The 13188-nt window shown below is 35.1% G+C and overlaps 1 long non-coding RNA gene across 2 annotated transcripts; it reads right to left on the reverse strand.

Annotated features, from left to right (window-relative positions):
- Positions 1 to 7811: 7811 nt before the first annotated feature.
- Positions 7812 to 11184, reverse strand: LOC135757653 (uncharacterized). 2 transcript variants are annotated; one of them, XR_010536311.2, is made up of 5 exons: positions 11129 to 11184; positions 9345 to 9435; positions 9077 to 9200; positions 8328 to 8682; positions 7812 to 8238 (listed from the first exon to the last, which is right to left on the reverse strand). It is a non-coding gene; the product is annotated as an uncharacterized lncRNA (long non-coding RNA). The 2 variants fall into 2 exon arrangements; XR_012336835.1 differs by lacking the exons at positions 9345 to 9435; positions 11129 to 11184 and having other exon boundaries at positions 9077 to 9223.
- Between the last annotated feature and the right edge of the window lie 2004 nt (positions 11185 to 13188).

Below are 13188 nucleotides of genomic sequence, written 5' to 3' on the forward strand. Positions count from 1 at the left end.
GACTTCTTAAAACATCGAAATGTCATCATATTTTTATGATTAAAATGAAGGGTGAGGCTTAATAAGATCAGGTGTGGCAGTGATCCACCCAATCAAAGATGTCAAAATATATTACCAGGGTTCTGTAACACTTTAATGTTCTATTGATACATAACTAATTAATGTCACACAAAAGGAGTGCCAATGCAAACTCAAAGGATCAAAAGCTTGTACTGTACTCAAAATTTAATTATACAAATTAGATCAACAATATTTACACGTACACTCTAAAAACAGATATGTTAAAAACAACACATTCAATGTGTTATCCCTAACTAACACATCTCTGTGTTAATATTGGAACAACACATTTTGTGTTATTTTTAACACAACTTGTAGTGTCCCTTTTATTTATTTCAACACGAAATAACACATCAATGTGTTAAATGACATAGTATGAGTATTTTGGACCTCTTTGCACAAATTGGACATGTATATGTCTTTTTAAAGATTAACAAAGTAGCCTTAATTTGTTGTTGTTGTTGTTGTTACTGTGGCGTGTCATGTAAATAAAATAATAAATTCTCTGCTTGACAGGTATAATCATCCTTTGAATGCACAAAATTAGCATATAATGCTATTGTGAGTCCTGTTGACTTATGAAAAGAGCATCAGTCCTAATTAGTTTAAAATGCTAGTAAGTGTAATACAGACTTTTTATATAAGCAATTTACCAGTCTGCTCAATGATCTCACGAATTTCAGTGGGATAGTCACATAATCTTTTGCTAATTTTTCCATGGTATTCTCACGGATCTCCGCATTTTTCCGTGGCCCTGCTACGGACTGTCTTTTTTTGTGGCATTCTCACGGATTGGTTACTCAACTGTTTTGTCCCATTTTCTTACCATTGTCGCTTCGGTGTAGGGTTTAGGGTTTCAGGCTTAGATTTACATTAAATAACATCCTTACCCAACTCTAACCCCAACGCTGGGCGACAATTGTTTAAAGTTTAGAAAATATAAAAGAATAAATCAGAAAAAATCGTATAAAGCAATAGTTAAAGTGACATACTAACGCAAGCACCGAATCTAACCCTAAACCGAAGCGACAATGGTTTAAAAATAGGAAAAAGCAGTTGAGAAACCAATCCGTGAGAATGCCACGGAAAAATTAGCAAAAAATTCTGTGACTATTAAATGGCGCTTGAAAGTTGAAAAATGTACAAATGTTTGGCAAAAGATCCACAATTCAGTTCGGCTATGTATGACGTCACCCATTTAAATAAGCTTGTTGTGGTGCTGCAAAAACCGGCAGGTGGATGACGTCATAATTCGTGGTACTTTGATATCATCTGCCTGTCAGTTCTTGCAGCGCCGCATGAAGTCGAACAAGCCTTTTGAGAAGCGTTGAGAAATCCATGTGAGAATCCCTTGTGAATGTACAGTAAGAGTTCAGTTATTATTAAGGATGCAACGATTAAATCGTGTGTCCCATTAAAAATGCCTGTCTGAAATAGATTTTGAATCGCAAGGCTGCGATTCTGTGTTTCATACACAGCTTGCGCGTGTACTACTGCATTTGGTGAGTAGGAAATCCTTATCAATCTAAAATCATTATGACTCGGAGTCGTTTATAACGTGCATTTAAAAAAGCAACACTCGTTAAATAAAAATCATACAAAATATTCTTTATTATCATGAAAATACCTGAAACAATCTGAAGAACAGTGATATAAATATTCCTGTAGACATACTTCTTCTTTAGCACAGAATGGCGTTTCTACACAAGAGCGCCCTCTGGCTTTTGGATGTGCCGAGATTTCACCGTAATTCATTCAAATTCATTCATTGAGAAAACGCGCATTTGCACAATCAATTGTTACAGCCCTAATCATTATTTACGTGAATTATTATTATATTACATGAATTATAAGTATAATAAATAAACATATTTTGCTTAAATGCACTATTCAAGGTTATTAGACTCAGGTTAATTCAAATGTAGAAACAAAAGAATAACACAAAAGTAAATAAGTGTTTAGACTGAAGGATTAGTGGAGTGGCTTTATAGTTGGTCTGCTCTTTATTTCTTAGTCAAATCATGTAAGATTAGCTGCAGTGGTCATTTAAGTGTGACCTCTGTACTAGTTTCATTTGCGTGAGAAATGTCTTGATATTTTTCTTTCACTTCAGAATAGTTTGAAAAATGTTGTGGCTCTGAATAAAATGTTGTTTAATTAAAGATAAGATGAACAGAGGGTGGTGAGCAGTGACTTCTCAGAACATTGAAATGTTTTCATATTTTTATGATTTAATGAAGGGTGAGGCCTCATAAGTACACATGAGGCAGTGGTCTAAGATGTCAGAATATATCAACAGGTTTTGTAACGCTTTAATTATCTATAATTGATACACAAATACTTAACAATGAACGTCATAGAAAAGAAGGAGTGCCACCTTACACCGTAAACTCGAATGATCAAAAGCATTAATTGTACTCAAAATAACATGCATTTTGCATTTATTAAAGTGTATGTGTTTTTGAAGAATAATGAAGTGATAAATATTTGATGTTTAGTTAAGATTATTTTATTTGTTGTGTTTAAGTTTGGAGTGTTATGGGCAAGTAAATGGAAAAAAATGAATTCCTCTGTCTGACAGGTAATAATTATACTTTAAAATAAACATCATTTGCATAGATTACTAGTAAGGTCTTTTGACATCACTTCAGGAAACTTGTTAAAAATGCATCAATTAGTTAAAAATGCTGCTAATTGTAAAGAGTGTTTCACACGATACATCGCCGCACGGTCGCCACTTTTCTCATAATAGGGAAAGCGTTTTGTGCAGTCTGCTGTGTTGGTGTTTGAATTTATTTTTTTAACAGTCCTTAATTTTTTGATTAACTTACTGGTTGGTTATAATTTTTTAATGAATCAACAAATTGTAGGAGTTATTCTCAATATTTCAAGTGAAGAGCGATTAAAGCATGTTTAATATTATAGATAATCAAAGTCTGAAAATTCTAAGTTAAAGTTTGAGTTTGTTATGTTTTATACGACTTATATTCTGTTTTCAATTCTCGAGTCTAATTGGCTGAGAGCCTTTACCAGTTGTGTGATATTCCACCAGTAACATGACGGGAACTGCTCCTTTTGGTTGTTTTAAAATTCGTAAAGAAGATTTGTTTAACCAACGTTATGTAGCCATGCGGCCAAAGATATTTGTGACTGGAAAAGCTGCTACGGTCACACACACATTTTGGATGTTTATTCATGTCACAGATATTTATAATGAGAGGATAAGTACTACCAACCTGATCTTTGTACATATTTTACGAATTGGCTAATTAGTACGATGCTAACCGTGCAAAACGTATGATTAACATAAAAAGCAATAACAAAACCCCACCTCTAACACCAACGTCACAGGGGTCAAGGCAAATCATTTAAAAATGTACGAATGTGGTCGTTCCAATTAATACAAATTGTCATGAAATAGCGTTGGTACTACGATAAATGATCAGTGATCACCAACACGTTCTCCTCTATTGTTTCAGCTGTATATAAGTGACAGTGCGGCATTTTAATCCCTGTGTAACGTCTTAATAGTGCCCTTATTGACACCAACTATTAATACAGACTATAAAGGCTTGTTTTAAATATGTATATGGGCAAGTCCAGCATTATGGATGTAACATTTGCAGTCAAAACATGCAATATAATGCATTTATTACCAATATATTTGTTACGTGCTTTGTTGTGTTTTCTTGTTTTCTGTGTTTTGTTATTCAACCTCTCTCTTGCTCTTTCTCCGCTGTGTCTTACAAGAATCCATGCCATTGGTCAACAATCTCGTGCCAATCCATCAAATGCCCCTGTGACGTCACTCCACGGTCCACCAATCATCACCCAGTTCCACCTATTTAAACCCCATCATCATTCATTCACGCTAGCTTCGGCTGCATTCACGTTGTTTTGCATTTGTTCAACCATATTACTTTGTTATTGTTCCCTTTTTTTTGTATGTTACTCATTTTGCTAACCTTTCCCGTCAGTTAGAGTCACTTGTGTGTTTTTTCATGTTGTTTATAACTCTTTGTTCTGGGGAAAAGTGGATAGGTAAGTTCGTCACGTGACATAAATTGGGCAACACGTAGGGAATCCGTGTTTGTATTTGACACATCATGTTAGGGGTGAGTGCCCCCCTTTGTCCCTTTTATTAGGTAGTCAGTATAGTTTAATTAGGGTCTCTCGGACGCTGAAGATTTATGTACATTACCATTTTTTTCTAGCGCAGGTTAGAGGATTTAGAGTTAGTAAGTGCTGTTTTGTTTTTTTCTTTATTTTGGCACTGTCTTATTCGATATCCCTCCTTCTTTGTTTCTGTAAATATTGTAAAGATACATCCTTTTTTCCTTTTCACTTACCACACTGTCACTTCTATATAAATTAAAATCATAGAATTGGCACTTTATTTGTTGTCGATGTCTTTGAGTGGCTTCACACACACACACACACGCACGCACGCACGCACGCACGCACAAACACACCAGTTAAAACATTATATCAACTGTTATACCCCTTTACATCCCTGGGGTCGTAACAATATTGAACTATCTGCATTTTTTTTTTTTTTGAAAAATATCAGTCTATACACTCTCAGAAAAAAGGTACAAAAGTTGACACTGGGACGGTACATTTTTAAAACTTTGGAGGTACCAGTATGTTCCTCTGATGTCGCCTACTAATGTGTACCTTTGAAGTACAATACTTTATATTGCAGTAGCGTCTCTTTTATCAGAAACTCTTATGACGCGTGTGCAGCAGGCACGTATTTTGACATGATGCGTAATTCACACAGGTTCACATGACACACACTGAACACATATTATAAATTCACGCCCATCGGAAGAGAAGTCACCGGCCGCCACCGCACTGAATTATTCTTGGATTGATTACTAATCTCAGGAAGTGTGTCAGGGTCTTTTGAACTCTTTTAATCTCCTTCTACAACACCACAATTTTAATAGACACAATTATGATTCCGAAAGTAAGGCAGGGCCTGCATGTGACAAATTCACCCCATTAATAATGATTGACGTGTAAATTGCCCCTTGACGTAATTCAGCTGCTCTGCTTCTGTGAAAGCAATGTAATTATTTTCTAAGAAAGCACATCTCTTCCATTATTCTGCAATGTATGAAAACAGATCAAACCTGTTTACCGATTAAACCTGTTTAGCTGAACAGTTAATAAACCTGTATTTTTAAGAGAAGATGTCATCAGCTACAATTTAGACACTGCGCTCCTGAGAAAGACCAAAACAGATTCAACAATTATGTCATATTGCAGTGAAGTGTTATTTTATTAATTTATTTTATTTTACTTATGAAAAAAATATTTTTCTTAGGTGTAAATTAAACTATTTGCCAGAATTTTTAATACTGTGATCTGAGACTAGCAGATGATATTTTACCATATGCTTCATCCGGCACTTGCCATAGATGTTGCTGGCTTGTTGGGCATTTCTCACACACTTTATTGTCTATAGCTGATCCAAAAATGCACTCTCAGAAAAAAAAAGTATAAAAGTTGTCCATTGGATGGTAGGTTTTAAAAAGGTCCTAATACAGATATGTACCATTTTCATAAAGATATTAACCTTTGAAGTACCAAAATGCACCTTTTAGGTACAAAAGTGTACTCTTTGGAAAGGTACCCCAGTGACAACTTTTGTACCTTCTTGTATCTTTTTTTCTTCCCATTACGCCTGAATCTTTTTCAGTGGCGGTCAATGACTTTGTTTTCAAGGGAATGTAATGCGAAGCTCGTAAAAACATGTATTTAGCTCATCATGTCAAAATATGTGTCTGGTGCGTCGTGAACCTATGTGCATCACGTGTTATGTCAAAATACATGCCTGTGCAGGGGTTTATGATAAAAAAAATTATCACATTTGCCAGAAACTCAATTAATCTCATGTGTAATCAGAGTTTAGTATCTTTCAAGTATTTTGTGAATGTGAGCATCTCTTTTATTATTATTTTGACAAGACACATGATTCACATGACGCAACAAACACATATTTTGAATTTGTGCCACTCTAAAGTTTCACAGACTACAGAGACTTAATAAAAGCAAATTGACATCTCTTTCTGTTCTCGTAAAAGTCATTGTTGTTTTGTCATGGATTTTCCTCATGGAATAATGGATGTGTCACGTTCGGGAACACGAGTAAGGACACAAACGCAGGGTTCACACGAAAGGGTAACATTTAATATAAATAACATGAAATGAAACACGAGGAACAACACGGGCAGGTAAGAACAATGACTAGAACACTGGAAACAAACATGACATCAGCAACAATCATCCGGCAAGTGAGTACAACACAAACAGGGGTATAAATACAGACAGACTAATGATTTGCAGGTGTGATGAGAAATCAATGAATTGAAATGACAGACACAAAACATGACACGGATTTCACCGTGACAGGATGGAGTAGAGAGATATGTAAAATAATTTGTTTTATTAAATAATTGTATCTGCATAAACACAACACTGGATCAGCCTGATGATCATCAAAGAAATATGACAGCTGAACTGCCTCTCCAAACCCCCAATTCCTATTGCAACGCACACATTTCACATCACACAGTTTTTTAACACCTTTTAAAACCCAGACTCGGTGTTTTCCATTGCATCAGCTACTAATTCTGTGGCTGTCACTTTTGCTAATTTGAGCTGACCAATTGTCTGTTTTTTTTCAACCTTTTAGTTTCCACCAATCAACAATTAGGTTTGCTTCGTTGCTACAGAGCAAGTAATTTTTTTTTCAATGCAACTGCACTTTTTTTTTGGGAAACTTAACGGTGCACTTGCAATGAACTTATGGCAATGCACTCAGTGTCCGTTGCAACAGTTCTATTCAGGTGACAGAAGACACATTAATATTCAACTTTAAGTTATGAAAACACTCAGTATATGAAACCATATGATAATTAAACAAATACAGAATATAAATGCAATATGAATCTCCCAAATTCTCTCACAGCTTGTTTTCAAAGACTTCTATTGCATACTTTGATGAATCAAAAACAAATTAAAAGACAATGCTCTAATGAACTAATTAACTTTAAATTGTGTTTGATTTACTTTAAGACCAAATTAGTATGAATAGGCTACTCAAGCACAATGCATTGTCTATAATCTATAGCTACAAGCGCAATGTTCACAAAAAGGAGGGCTAAATTCTCTCCAACCTACACTCTTAAAACAAATGTGTTAAAAACAACACAACGTGTTATTTTTTACACATGTTCTGAGTGTGCGCAGGGACAACACATGTTGAGTTAAATTTAACACAGAATATGTGTTATAAAATGCAACACAAAAATGTGTTGCTTCAGTAAACACATTAATGTGTAACTTTCTATTAATCTAACACAACTGTGTGTTACAGAGTAATTGTTTAGTTTTAATATTAAAGAGAAAAAAAACATATGATTTGTCAACTTTAAATTATGAAATCAAGCAGACAACTATTGAATATTGTTCACAAACTATTTATTTGTAAAATAACAAATATTTGACAATTAATGCTTGCATGAAAATATGCTAGTACTTTATGTTGCTAGATGTATGCTAATTTAAATAAATGTAAGTGCAAGTATAATTACTTCAAACATACATTACATTGATACATTTTAAAACACTATTTATAAAATAATTCATTGAATTTAAAAGCAACTGTGTTAAACATGTTGAATAGAGCAATGTCTGAAATCATTTTCAACATGCAAGTTATCAAAAATTCTTAACTTGTCCTGAAACTTTAACATGTTATCTTACATTTAGAAAAATACTTAAAATGAACTTGACAAGTGTATTCAAAGAAATTTCCGTCACAAAACATTTAGGGGCGGTTTCCCGGACAGGGGATTAGCTTAATCCAGGACTAGGCCTTAGTTTAATTAGGAAATATAACTGGTTTCAACAAAAAACATTACTGGTGTGCATTTTGAGGCAAAACAAAGGGCACTGATATATTTTAAGATATGTCAGTGCAAGTTGTTTTCAGTACAGCACAGGTCAGATTGTCAACATCAGTGGTGGAGGCAAAAGAATCGTTAATTGCAACAGTTACGTAGTGGCCTCCATGTCCTGAAGAACCGTTGGAAACCAACTGTGGCTGAGCTGATTTCAGACACCCTTTGATCATTTAGTAAGCAAAGACGTCACACTGGTACCAGCCTACACAAATGAAACAATGAACATCATTAGAAAATGTTGTTGCATGAAAATTACTTATTTTATATAAAGTTTAGAGTCACAAAGCATACCGGCATCAAGTCCCACAGGACTGACACAGCAGAATTCACACAGCAGAAGATGAACGAGTATCCATAACACAGCTCTCATCTGGGTGTAGTAAACATGCAGGTCACATGCAAAATATAAATTATGAGAAAAAGTTCTTAAAAAAGGATTACTTTTATATCGTACTTTGAATGTTACATTTTAAACATTTGGAACAGAGATAGGAAATCATACCATTATGTTGACTGTCAGCTTTCTTCAATAAATGTCTGATGTCCATTTTCTTCTCTTAAGATGCTTTTTCCCTGAGTTTCTCAATAATTGTCACATTCCCATTTCTTCTTTCCCATCGGTAAGTCTGGAAAACTTGATGTCCCCCTTCAGTGAATTTAAAAAGAAATATTAATATTGGAATTATGAAACACTTTGTGTAAAGTTATCTCCAGTTAAAGGCGGAGTGCACAATGTTTGAAAAACGCTTTGGAAAAGGAGACGGGCCAACTACCAAAACACATTTATAGCCAATCAGCAGTAAGGAGCGTGTCTACTAACCGACATCCTTGCCGGGTTGCGTATTTGTGGGGCGGGTCTTTTAAAAGAAGGTCCAGATTCTATTGGGGTAGAGGCGTGTTTGTTTAGGTGATTTCAAATATCAACATTGGCTTTCAAACATTGTGCACTCCACCTTTAAGTATATTACAAACACTGGCATGTCCAGAAATTGGGGATATTCCTTAAAGATTTCACCAATAATTGGTGATTTTGTCATTACCTGTATCCATCTTCTTTGATGACTGAAGGTTTGGCCAATGGCATTCTTTATTGATGATGTCCTCCCACTTCAACTCTGTTGAAGCTACCGTCTGATGTTCTGTAATCTCATTTTTATAAATCCACTGTGTGATGGCCCATCAAAAAAAAAAGCTCCTATCATGATCAATGCAAAAATAGCACTTAGTTAGAGTCAAGTACAGTTTTTATACACATTGTCAAGTAAGTAATTTCATGCACATAAATGAAGTATGTAAAAGCATCCTTACGGTACATGTCCCTCTTTTTGACCAAATAAGACCATAATCCAACAACACAATCTCCTTTGCGAGTGCCAGCTTTTCTTTTTCAGATGGATAGCTGAAAAATATTACAAACAAACACTGACACAAGAATTGTGATTTACATCTAGTTAAGTATTACTGGGCAGTATTTATAACTCAATAGTGCAAAAACACTTTACAGCTCGTAGCACAAAACTACACCCATCTTATTCACGTAGCACTTTAGCCTTACTGCAAGCAGTGAAAGGTTCATGAAGTTTACCGCGTGTCACGTCTATTTAGGACACAGGGCTCTATCTTACACCCGGCGCAATGCAGCGCAATGCGCGACGCAAGTGTCTTTCGCTAGTTTCCACCCTAATTTTCACGTTTAGCGCCGCGTTGTTTAAATAGCAATTGCATTTGCGCCCCCTTTTGCGCCCATGGGCGTTCTGGTCTGAAAACGAGGTGTTTTCAGGCGCATTGTTGGCGCGTTGCTATTTTGAGGCAACTAAAATAGACTACGCCATTGACCAACAAAAACCTGGTCTAAAGTCAATGGCGCAATGTGTTTTATGTTATTTAAAGAGCGCATTAGTAAAATGCGCCTAAACACGGGAGGACAACGCGGGTTTGCTTATCACAAGGTACATAATGCGCAGCAGCACAAAAATGCTTTTAAATATGAAAGATTAAAGGATTGAATGTAAAAGATTATTATTGAATCTCTTGGACATAAATGAGGACAGATTATGAGACGTTAGAAGGCGCAAAGAGCTGCTTCACCTGCAGCCTGCTAAGTAAATAAATGCTTTGCTTTAAACAAATGCGTCTGTTTTTAAATGTTTTTTTTTTAATGCTACCTCACGGATTTATTGTCTATGATGACTCTGTACCTGTGGATATGGTGAGATGAGAAACATTTTTAAGTAATGCTTAAAAAAACTCTTTGCTAAAAAAAACGCTGTCCAAAGTGCTGAAACGTGAGGAGAGCCGTTTGTAAATTCTTTATCTCCTGTTTATTACAAATAAAGTATTTTTAGAGTACAAACCTTATCTTACATGCTTGTAAATAATTTTTTGATGATATTGGATAGCCATACATTAAAAGCAATTACAAGCCTGCTTTTTACTTCCATGACTAAAAGAAAACGGGTTTTAAAGGTTTTGATAAAAAAAAAACAATTTCAATACAAGTGAAAAACAACACAATTATTTAACATTAATCTTAAACTGGGGATCTTTTTCCTCCGCTTATTTTTTCAGTTTACAAAGTCCGTCATCTAAATAGGGATTAGACATAACGCCAGCGCAACTAGCTTTTAAAGGGGATGAGAGCAGAGACTCTCATTGGTTTATTGCACGTTACGCCCAAAATACTCCCATTACAATAGGACCTACCCTTTTCGACCATGCGCTCGGCGCAAAATCCATTTTTCCCGTCGTTAAATTAGCAAAAGTGGATTCGGACACGCCCATTTAGATGTTGCGCTGTGCGCTTTAGACAATGCGCTTAGATCGTTAAAATAGGGCCCTCAGTGTTTAAGATTTACGTTAAAGTGCTGCAAGTGTCACACATACTAACCCGTAGTCCAATGTGCCTTTCATTAAACAATGAGTGACTGTTAACATGAATCTCCAAACGTAACTTTGCAAAACGAGCGAGCATTTAACATTACCATAATAAAGTTTAAATTAACAGTCTCCTGCACAATTAATACGAAAGTTTCTTACACTATATGAAAAATAGATATCATATTATAACTGTAATTTTTAATTTAATTTCTTACCTGATGCAGACAGGAACATTCTTGACCTCTTGACTGGAAAGGCGGTTGGAAAAAAACGTCACTGCGCAGGCGCAACACAGTATGCGTTGTGTGTTTGTTTTTTTAATAAAACAAATTCAAAACAGACTGCCAGCCAAGGCTCAATAATAATGATCACGATTTTCATAATAATGAAATAAAAATAACACACGCAAAAAATACAATTAAAAATACAATAATGTGTAGTTGTCTGTCCATGTGAAACGTCATCAGCAGATTCGTGTGAACTTACGACAGCCACCAATGGAAGAGAACGCCTGCATAATGTTTGAAATATTACTCTTATTGTGTCACAAAGTGTATGTTCAAAAGCTTTTTAGGCGAGAATGTTTGTAAAAAAAGTTGAAATTTGCGGTCGGTTTATAAAGAGAGCGTTTATTAAAAAATCTGCCCCGACTTTTTCGGAGTTCTGATCCAGACAACCAAGGGGTACTTAGCGCTCATGTACCCCGCCCAACGCAGCTTGATCTCGGCAAGTCCTTCTGAAAATCACCGCTGGCCGCTGGGTGTTATGTGTTAGTAGTGGTTAACAGTGTTATTTTATTTTCGGTACTGTCTTATGGATAATCTTTGGTCTCATAAATATATTATCTGTTCCTGGGCAAATCGTTTTGACTAAGGACAAAGTTGCATTGTAAAACTTTATATTTTTTATTTATCTTTGTGGTGAGGTGCAGACTAATTTGTGCTTTTGACCGAACTTGCTTGTATATTTCCTGTTGCACAAACATCTTATACTTGATAAAGGAATGTGTTATATATGATATTTGGTTTTTATAACAAACAAAAGTACAGGATAATCAGTGTCAGTGCACGCCATTAAAACTACAATAATTATGCATTTCATTTTATTGTATACTGGTTAACGTGTTTTACACATTCATTGTGTAAGCAGTTAAGCATAATATTTACACATTATGTGTCAGTTCCAACACAAAAATGTGTTAGAATCCTTTTACACATATTTTGTGTAAATTTTTAACACATCAATTTTAAGAGTGTACAAGAAAAAGTATTCATTCAAGCATTTTTTTAGGTTGAGATGGCATGGTTTTCATTCATATTGTAATATAACTGTTATGACCACCCACTGGCCAGATGATAAGATGAATTATAAATGGTCATATGAAAAGATATCTGTTCAGAGTGGACCTGTGTCTCATAGTGTATCTGGATCTTATGGTCACAAAGTTGTCAGTCTTGTCTGGGCAGTGTTTACCTTAAATTATTAAGTCTGGCCTCAACATAAGTGCTTGTAACTCAAAACCTGTTATTTTAGTCACGTTTAGTCACGTTAGTCACAACATGATACGTCAGGAGACAAAAATTTCTGATGAAGATGCTCCATTCACCATCAGATGTGTGATCTGATCCTTACTCTTATTTTGCTCTAACACCAGACTACTCCTAATGTACTGGAAATGAACATCTTTAAAGAGAATCAATAATTATTATACCAGGTTAAAAAAATCTTGAATTAAGCAAAACAAAGACAAAATATAAATTCAAATTCAATAACATTGAAGTCACAAAATTCATGTCATACAGTACCTGGCAAAGGAGACGCATAGCAGTAGCTATAGTAGTTCTGATACCAGATGCTTTTCTGAATCTTTTGTCAATGCAAATTACTGTATTTACAAACATGAGGCAAAGAGCTATAGGATAAATGTCACTGCTTTAATTTTTTATTACGTAAATCAGTGTTTCACAACAACCTGAAAAAAACAACTTGACCAGGATGGTCCATGATCTATAACATCAATCTACACACCGTCTCTTAAGTTCTTATCCATTTGATCTGACTCTGTTTTATATTTATAGAAGTTAGACCTATAAACTATTGCACCATATCTAATGAAATAAAGATAAAAACTCAAGGACTGAGATATATTATAGATAGTATTATCCAAAAGTTTTTTTCACATTCAGCCCTGCAATGAGGGGGATAAGAATTTACGGTCTCAGGTCCTGTGCATGGACATTAAACGTGTGTTTCATTGCTTTTTATACTACGGGGC

The sequence above is a fragment of the Paramisgurnus dabryanus genome, chromosome 1 (genome assembly GCF_030506205.2).
Source record: "Paramisgurnus dabryanus chromosome 1, PD_genome_1.1, whole genome shotgun sequence".
In the NCBI taxonomy this organism is placed as follows: domain Eukaryota; kingdom Metazoa; phylum Chordata; class Actinopteri; order Cypriniformes; family Cobitidae; genus Paramisgurnus; species Paramisgurnus dabryanus.